We start from the raw sequence: 9314 nt of genomic DNA on the forward strand, positions 1-9314 counted from the left end.
AATTTTGCTTTGTTTGAAGTCGATTTTTTGACGCTTGTCGCTCAGTCATTGAATTTTTTTTTTTGTGAAAACAGCGTTGATTTTGAGGCTTTTTTTAAAATTCGTCGACCCAAAATTAGTCAGAAGATGTCATTGTAACTCGTATTTTTGTGGGGAAAATCTCGCCTCAATTTCGGCTCAATTTTCAACTCAAAATTGGGTGGTTTTTCAACGAACAGTTCCCTTGGGTGAAATTCGAATTTCGGGAATAAATTCTTCGTGTCGGAATACCTCTTTTTTCCCGTAATTTCAACCTAATTTGCGACCAAATTCAAGATTTTGTTTTCAAAAAAAAATGTTGTTCGAATTTACGGCAAACTGGTTATGCAATTTTATTAACACGAAATATATCACGATGCGTAGGTATTAAATGCCTGCCGGTGATCGAACTTCTAAATTTTTTATTTTCAACGGTGGGTTTTTAACTAATTTGAGGTCGCTGAATTACCTTTTTTCGTCAATTTTTGGCACTTAACGCATACTTGTGAAATGATACGATTTTTTGAAGGAAAAATTCAATTTTTTGGTACTTAGTTGTAAGAATGTTCTTGTGGCTGTGTTCAGCAACGTTAAATTAATGGGAAAATTATGCATTTTGTAAAAAAAATTATTTTGATTTACCAATTGGAATGATTTGGGGCATGATTGGTAGACTTGGAAATTGGAATTCACGGGAAAAAAGGGAGTTTAAATGCTCCCAAATTTTATTCGACATTATAAAGAAATAAATGAAGTACTAAGTTTCCAAATTTTGGGATATTTCAAACTCCTCTTCTCCTTCCCAACTCACCGTTAGTCATAAACGTCCCTACTACATATCTCCAATTTATTCAGTTTGAATTTTTCAGTCAAAAAAATTATCCAATCAGACGAATTTTTGCTGTTTTTAAAAAATTTGATGTGCATAAAATCGCGTCTAATAGACCCTTTAAATTCAAAATATCATTTTTTGAGGTTTGCCTTCTAAACCTCCTTTCTCCGATCCTAACTTTTTAAACAGCTGACAAAAAGTTTGAAAATTTATTTGTAAAATTTATCAGTGGTAACTTAAAAAAAAAATTTCACATTACTCCGGCTAATTAATTGACATCTTAATAATATTAATTTTCGCCTTCGTTGCTGAGAAAGTACTGTTTTTTTTTTTTTTTTTTTTTTTTTGGCAAAATTGCCGAAAAACGTCTCAATTTTTGTCAAAATTATCCAAAAGCGTTGTTTTTTGTTAGAATTACCAAAAAATCTTTTGCATAATAAAAGTTTCTGTTTCTGTTAAAATTGCAAAACAGGTGCTGAGTCTCGTTTCCTGCCTTAAGTGCACTATGAGAAGTACGAAGTACTATTTTCTAAGTAAGTCAAAAAAGTCCTTTTTTTTGTCAAAATTGCTAACAAAAAAAAAAGGTACCAATTGTCTGTTATAAAGTTTTGTTTTCGATCAAAACTGCCTAAAAGAAAAGTCCTGTATTTTTCGTCAAAATTGTAAAAAATTCCTTTTTTCCCCCTGAAATTCTGCGAAAGTCTTTTGCTGTCTAGAATTCATTCAATGAAAAGTCATTTTTTTCTGTGCTAGTCAGAAAATCCTTTTTTGCCATAATTTCACCAAAAGTCAGTCTTAATTTATGTCAAAATTGTCAAAAAGTCCTCAGTTTTTTTTCTCAAAACCGTCGGGAAGTTAAGTTTTATGCCCATGTCAAAAAAGTCCCTATTTCTGTCTAAACTGCCATTAAAAGTACCGTCTTCGCCAAAATTGTCAATTTTACTTTTTTTTCATTTTCTCAATCAACGTTTGTAATTTTCCATTCAAGTATTCATTTAGGTACTTATTACTTTTTTTTATTTTTTATAATTTTCCTTGAAAATGGAAACATTTTAACAAGGAAAAAGTTTAGCTTGAATAAATTGAAAGTCTCCTCTCCACCAAATTGAACCCCTCGGCCCTCCTCCCCCAACTTTTGAGTGTAGTTGATATTTCAGTCATGAATTTTGGTAGATGGTCATAACAGTTATAAAAAATCATAAAAACCCCATAAAATGAAAAAAATAATTAAAAATTAGAAAATTTGTTCGAAAAATCAGAAGAATGATAAAACTGAAATACCTACTTGCCTACAAATTCATTATTTAATTTTTTGGCGGGGAGGGGGGTTATTTTCATGCGGTAAAAATTTGAAAAATACGTCATGAAAAAATCGTGATTTTTTTGTCTGGGAGTTTTGTTAGACAACCTGTATTTGAAGGGTCTGGAAAAGTGAAAAAAATGACCTAGAAAACTGGTAAAAGTAGAAAAAAAATTCTTCATGCTGTAAAATCATTGCTCTTTCCTTTTACCCTTTGATTCGGCTCAAATTTTTAGGAGAATCAGGAATGCAAAATTGTTACCAATTTGAGGTCCTTTCAGGGTCTGTACAAGAATAGAACATCTTGGGCTTGCTTTCAGGAATTTCGTTCCTCTCTCCCACTAATCGCCTCGAAAACCCAGTATCTTCCCAAATGAATTGAAATGTGACTACTATAACCTTTTTGTACAGAGATTATAATTGTAGACTATGCATTTTCGAATTAGGTAACGAATAAAATCTTGCATTACGAATGATGGAAATGTTGAGCCACGAACGCAGTTCAGTTTCAACTTCAGCAGCAACAGCAGTCGACGCTCGACGAAACAAGGAAATTGTTCAAATGCGGGGGCAGGATGGCGGATGGTGGTTTATAAACGAGGGCGAAATCGTCACGTAAATTCATACACACCACATACACATTTACACTGTACACCGTCTTCTTTTATTGTAGATAGGTAGAGGAATGTATAGTATAGGGCTTGATTCATAACCTAGAAAAGCGACCAAGTATGCTGAAACGGTGGCTGAGAACAGGGAAGGGGGGCTCGGTAGGTTGAAATTTTCCAACGTTTCGCCGAGTACACGACGACGACGATGGCGGCGGCCGGATTTTCCTTGTTTGCTAATCTACTCGTTAAATTTCCATTCTCGGTGTGCCGAGAAATAACTGCGAACATCTCCTTTTGTGTATAGTATAGTCGACTGTACCTACTCTCCTGGATGGACTATTTATTGTCATTTTGCTTCGGCCCGGAGATGTGTTCGAGGATGGATTCAGGGTGAGATGAGGTGAGGGGAGAGTATTCTCTATTCATAGTATATACGTTGGTCGGGCGAGTTGTAGTAGACGTAAAGTTGTTTGAGTTGAGGAGTTCCTGAGTTTGCCCTCGGGAAAGAACACCTTTCCCTTCAGGTATTGGTCCCCGGAGTTGAAGCTCAACACCTGGATCGTTCGATTAATAAAATACGAATATTTGCGCCAGTGTAGCCTCATCGATGGGCCAGAAATATAGGTAGGTACCTATTGTGCAGCAAAATAGACTTTCCACACTCCCACTCGGTACAAAGTGAAAAGCATCGTAAACGCACAACCAGTGAGTGAGGAAATTTGTAGAAAAGGGTTGTTATTCGAGGTGAAATTTATGTCGAGGGGGGTAGTGGGTATTTCGTAGACGAAGGGGGCATGGGCACGGGCACACAAACTACTGTTGGCGCGTTTGTCCTACTCTTGGAATATTAACCAGCTCCGAAACGAGATAATCGGACCGTAAAGGTTAGAATAAATTATAAAGTGGGTTAAACGCTGGATAATAGTTTTGATATCGTTGGTTTTAATCGGCTAGCATTTTAATGTACGGTCGTTAAGGGTGAAGGTTAAAAACGAATAAGGGATAACCAAAAGCCAAAGCAGCCGCGTTAAAAATTTGTACGTGCATTAGACTCTCCGGTACGAGGAGATACTACACAAAGTACACACCAAAGGGTGGACCGTTTATCATCCGGTTGGGTTTTGCGCTTTTACTGTCTTGACAGCGTGTATACTCCCTTCCTTGCGTGCGGGAGCTTTTGACCGAGAGCGTATAGCTGCTAGAGGTATACTCGTACACGAGTATGCCTTTTCTTCGATCTGATTTTCGTCGAGTCTGACTCCCCCTCCTAGCACTCTATACCGAAAGCTCTTCTGCGTACCATCTTTATATGGAGTAACCCTTTCACTGCCCGACCAGTTTCCTTTTGTATTATTATTCAAATTTATAATTTTTTCCACCATGCTTTTATCTTCTCGCGATTTTTTGCTCCATTTTAGAGATAGTACCGTTGTACGCGCACTCGCGTATACAAATATATTTATGTAAATTGAATGGTTCCACCAGAAAAGGGCCTAACTGAAAAGATGGCGATTCGAGAAAAACGCATTTTAAACATTTGAATGTGAATATCATATAGAAAATATTAGAACAACATGCAACTTATTATTTGTTTTCATTCCGCATACATTGAAGATTCAAAATCATTCTTTACTTTTACTTTTCTGCAATAAAATACAAAGAAAACACTGAAAATACAAAGTGGACAATTAGGCCCTTTCTTGTGAATCTACTTTTTCGATGAAAAAAAGTGCTGAATCGCGTAATTTTATTATGTAAAAGGCAATATTTTATAACATTATAACGAAGTTGGGTTAAAATAGGTCATTTAAACGTTCTCAACAACTATTTTGTAGAAATTTATTTTTTCCTTAAGAAATTCCGCATCACTAAAAAATTACGAAAAAGTTAATTTTTTCTGTAAAAAATGGCGTACCACTGATAAGTTATGAGAACCAAGCGCAAAACATAGTAATATCGCAAACCACCAGACTCCCAGAGACAATTTGGTGAGAAATCGGCGGAGGTGTCCGACTTTGGCATTCAGTTGTGGTGGCCTGACTATAAGTTGCGCTATGGAACGAAGTGTGGTAGGTGTAATTTCCACTGTAGAATCCATTTTTGCGATTTATTATGAAAGGGCCTAACTGAAGTTAGGCCCTTTTCTGATGGAACCATTCAATTTCTCTCCGGTCATTTATTTCCAGCGAAAGAAAAAAGTCATCGCTGTACCAATTTCCCCACGTAGAGTATCGGTCATAAGTTACATGGCGTAGTGCCTTTTAAAAATATTCATATAATGTACGAAAATATACTTACCCGAGCTATATGTGAGATTTTTTGAAACAGAATTTGCTACTTTTTTTCAATTTGAAATTGCACACGTAAGTAAGCGAGATTGCAGAGATTATGGATGCGAATAAGAAATGTCTGGAAGACCACGAGAAGCGAGGGACAAGCATTTATATGTACTGAAAAGATTGCCGTTTTTTCTCGAAAGCTCAAAAGCTTTGTATATCTATTTTTAAAAGGAAAATTCTTGAAGCAGAATTTTGTAGAATTTGCATTACTAGGAAAACAAACGAATTTGCCGATGACTATATCCATGAAAAAAAATTACAATAATGATAATATGATAATTAATAAAGTACACAACATCTTCATTTTTTTTCTAAAAAAAATATTCAAAAGTTCAGATATTTTGTCAAAAAATACCAAAAAAGTCTCGTTTGCTTTTTAACCGAAAAATTGAAAAAAAAAACACATTTTCAACTATGGACTGCGAAGTGAGATTGTCAATCTCGCTTTTTCCCCAAAAATTGTCCAAAAGTCTTGCTTTTTGTCAAAAATTTTATCATTTTTACCCTCATAAAATTGCCTTTTACCTAAAAATTGCAAAAAATCCCACTTTTTGAATAAATTGCGAAGAAGGGTGATTCCTTTTTCAATAATAAATTGCTAAAAATTGATGATACATATTTTCTAAAATTGTCTTAAGTTTTGCTTTGTTGGGAAATTACAATTGCTAAAAGCTAAAATAATCACTTTTTTCCAAAAATTATGCAAAAGTCTCGCTTTTTTGCTGGAAATTGCCAAAAAGTATCACTATTTTGCCACTAATTCCCAAAAGTCCTGCTTTTTATCAAAATCGTCAAGTCTTGCTTTTTTGACAAAAGTTGTAATAAAATTCACGCTTTTGAACAAAATTGCTAAAAATTGTTTTTTTTTTTTAAATACCCAAAAAAGTCTCATTTTCATTCGAAAATTGTCCAAAAGTCTTATTTTTCGGTCGGATATTGCCGAAAAGTATCACTTTTTTGCCAATACATAATTCCTAAAAGCCCTGCTTTTTATGAAAATCATCAAAGCCATGTTTTTTGACAAATTGAATTGTAAAAAATTCACGCTTTTTACAAAATTGCTAAAAACTGTCTCTTTTTGGAAAAATGCCAGAAATTGCCATAGCCCCCTTCCCCTTTTGTTAAAATTAATTGTCAAAGTCTCGTTTCATTTAGCCAAAAAGTCTCGCTTTTTTAAAAAAAGTTTGAAAGTAGTTTCATTTTTTGAAAGTAAAAACCATAATATTTTTTTAATTTTTAATGTACTACGTGGCTTTTTATTCATTTTTTTGTGAATTTTTTCTTTATCAAAATGGTTTTTTTTTGGTTACTTTTTAATACTTTATCAAGCTTTTTTGATTATAAAAGTAATCTTTTTTTCTTTTTCTTTTTTTTTTTTTGAAAAATTGAGTGCGGGTCTTGTATACTTTGTATACTTACTACCAAAACATGGAAGGATGGAACTCCTGTATAATTTGGATATCTGAAGGAAGAAACATTTTAGTACCCGAAAATTGAAAAAAAAATGATAATATTTCAATAAAATTGCACAAAAATGTTGAAAAGTCAATGAAAATTTTCAAAAGTGAATGAAAATGAATAAAAGTGCAATAAACCTTGTTGAAATCATAAACGCACAATAAATGATCAGAAATTAATGTTTCAGGGAAATCACATATGTAAGAAGTTGAGTTCTCTTAGTTCAAAGTAATTTAGGTACCTATTATTTTCATGATTTAAAGAAATTCAACATCGCCTTTGAAATAGTTTTTTTGAATTATTGAAATTCTCAAATTTCAATTCGGTAAAAATCCAAAAATGAACTTTGGGACTTGAAATTTCTGTTTTAGAGAGGGAGGGAAGGGAGCGGAGGACGTACTCTTTTTATCTACCTTGCTTTTGTTCAAACTGGCGAGTGCCAGTTCGAAAGATTCTCATGTAAGGGTTTAAACTAACAGGAGTGAATTTTAAAAATTAGTGCCTAAACTTATCGAAAGCACTGAAAGCAGCTTAGGGACAGCCCATCCTAGTTCACAGATACTGGAGATGCTTAATTTGATTTAGACCCTTATTATAAGAACTTTTTCCAGAACTGGGCTATCCGAAAATCTATGGGCGAAAAGTTCAGTATTACGCTTCAATTTCAAGGAAAATGGACCTTTAGATTTTCACAAATCAGCCAGAAATCGAAAAACAAAATTCAGCATCAGAAAATTGGCCTGTAGGCCTATTTTTGGATGCTCTTTCAATTTTTCTGTCTAGTCTAACATTTTTGCTGCTGATTGAAATACTTACCTTCCTCCCTTATAATGCATGTACAAAAAATTCATTTTTACATTCGTGGCCTCAAAATTTAAAAATTTTTGAAAAACGAGTTCTCGAATAATATACCTAAATGTACTTTTGTAAAAGATTCAACCAAACCAAGTAATCACGAAAAAATTCCATTTTGAAGAAAAAAATAATAAGAATTCTTAAACATTTTGTGGAGTTTCATGGAAAACTTGAAATTAATCCAGTATACTAGATAGATAGATACTTCATCTCCCCACCATGCCCCCTACCCCAACATACGACCGAAGGCGAAACATCCTTTATTTACACATGTTCTCGATAGGTATCTACCGAATAAGAATAACAAAAACATAAGAAGCTTTCGCCATATCTTCTGCCAATTTACAATACGACATCCTTTTTCATTTTCGATCCGGACGAACAAAAGCTTTTCGTGACAAAGACCAGGTAATTAGGGCTGAAAGTAGGAAGCTCATTAAAGTTTCTTTTCATTGACGAGTCGTTGAAATTCGCCAGTTCGCCTCTCTGTAAGGTCGCATGCACTGACAACAATCATTTCAAACATCTCGCCAATTTTCCCTTCTCTGTTTGATTTTTTCCTTCGATGCTTGTTCGTATCGCTACTTCTTTTCACATTCTACACTCAATTGAATAAAAACCTTTGACAACAATGGAGGAAAAAATTTCAAAACGGCCTCGCCTTTCGTCGACGACAACAACTACGACGTTCAAAAGTAAAAAATCTTGCTCGCTTTACATAAAAATGACATTGCGACTTCGACAAACGAACAAAAAAAAAAAAAAAATACCTTTAACTAACTATATCAAAGGGTGAAAAAAAATCAAAGTTCAGTTTTTTCGATCAGGTTTCCGATACCAAAATGTGTACGATAGGTAGACGGATATTCTCTAAAGGTATAAAATAATCGATTTTTGTGCTACGTTTTTTTTTTAGCTTATTTTTGAAATAATAGCTTTTTTTCCTCCGATAATTATCATAGTAGATGTACAGCTAGATGGAACATAGGTCCGCACTACTACGTTCTCTCATTTTTGTTGAGATATGGTGAACTTTTTATGATAGGTACGTCTCGTCGAACTAATTATAACTACCATTCATTTGAATTTTCATCACGACAAAATAATATTTCTACAGCGTCTGTTCTCGAAATTGTCATTTTTTTTTCTGTTTCACTATGTCATAGCCTTGCCCAAGCAACGTGACATATTTTTATACGAAACGAGAGAAAAAAATGATACTGTCATTTTCGAGAAAGTTCTATCCTGTGCCTTGTGAATTTCCAACTATATGTATTCCCTTTTTGAGCCATCCGAAAAGTCAGTAATTTTAAAATAATCAATTCCGCAAACAATAAGGGAAAGAGAAAATCGAATAAATAAACATCTGGAGATGACACTTTCTCGGTGCTAAATTTAATACCTGTATTCATCGGCTTTTAAAAGATATCCGTTGCGAGGTTACTGATTGTGAGGTAATTTTTCAAGCTTTGAGATTCAATTTGACTTCAGCTTTGTCTTTGCTATTCAACCACACAGGATATAGGGGTTCGAATAAACCTTATAGATCGCCATCGCCATTAGTACTCGTAGATACGTAGGAACGTAGGTACCCGCATTGTTGCAAACGCACAAAGAGCTTCCTAAAATTCAGAATTAGTTTTTAAATTCTATTTGAAAAATGTATCTACATTTTCAAATTCATCGCCGAAATTTGTTATCTAAACATGATTTCATGAATCGTATGATATATCCCATTGACGTATTTTTTCACTCTTACCTTTGAGAAATGGTATGTTCATTATTATCGAATCGAATTAAGGAATTTTTTGTGGTAAATAATTCGATTTTCCTATACTTTATTTAAAAATCAAATAATTGGAATTTGGACGTACTTACGAGAAAAAAAATCGTCGTATGTA

This window comes from Planococcus citri, chromosome 5 (genome assembly GCF_950023065.1).
Source record: "Planococcus citri chromosome 5, ihPlaCitr1.1, whole genome shotgun sequence".
Lineage (NCBI taxonomy): Eukaryota > Metazoa > Arthropoda > Insecta > Hemiptera > Pseudococcidae > Planococcus > Planococcus citri.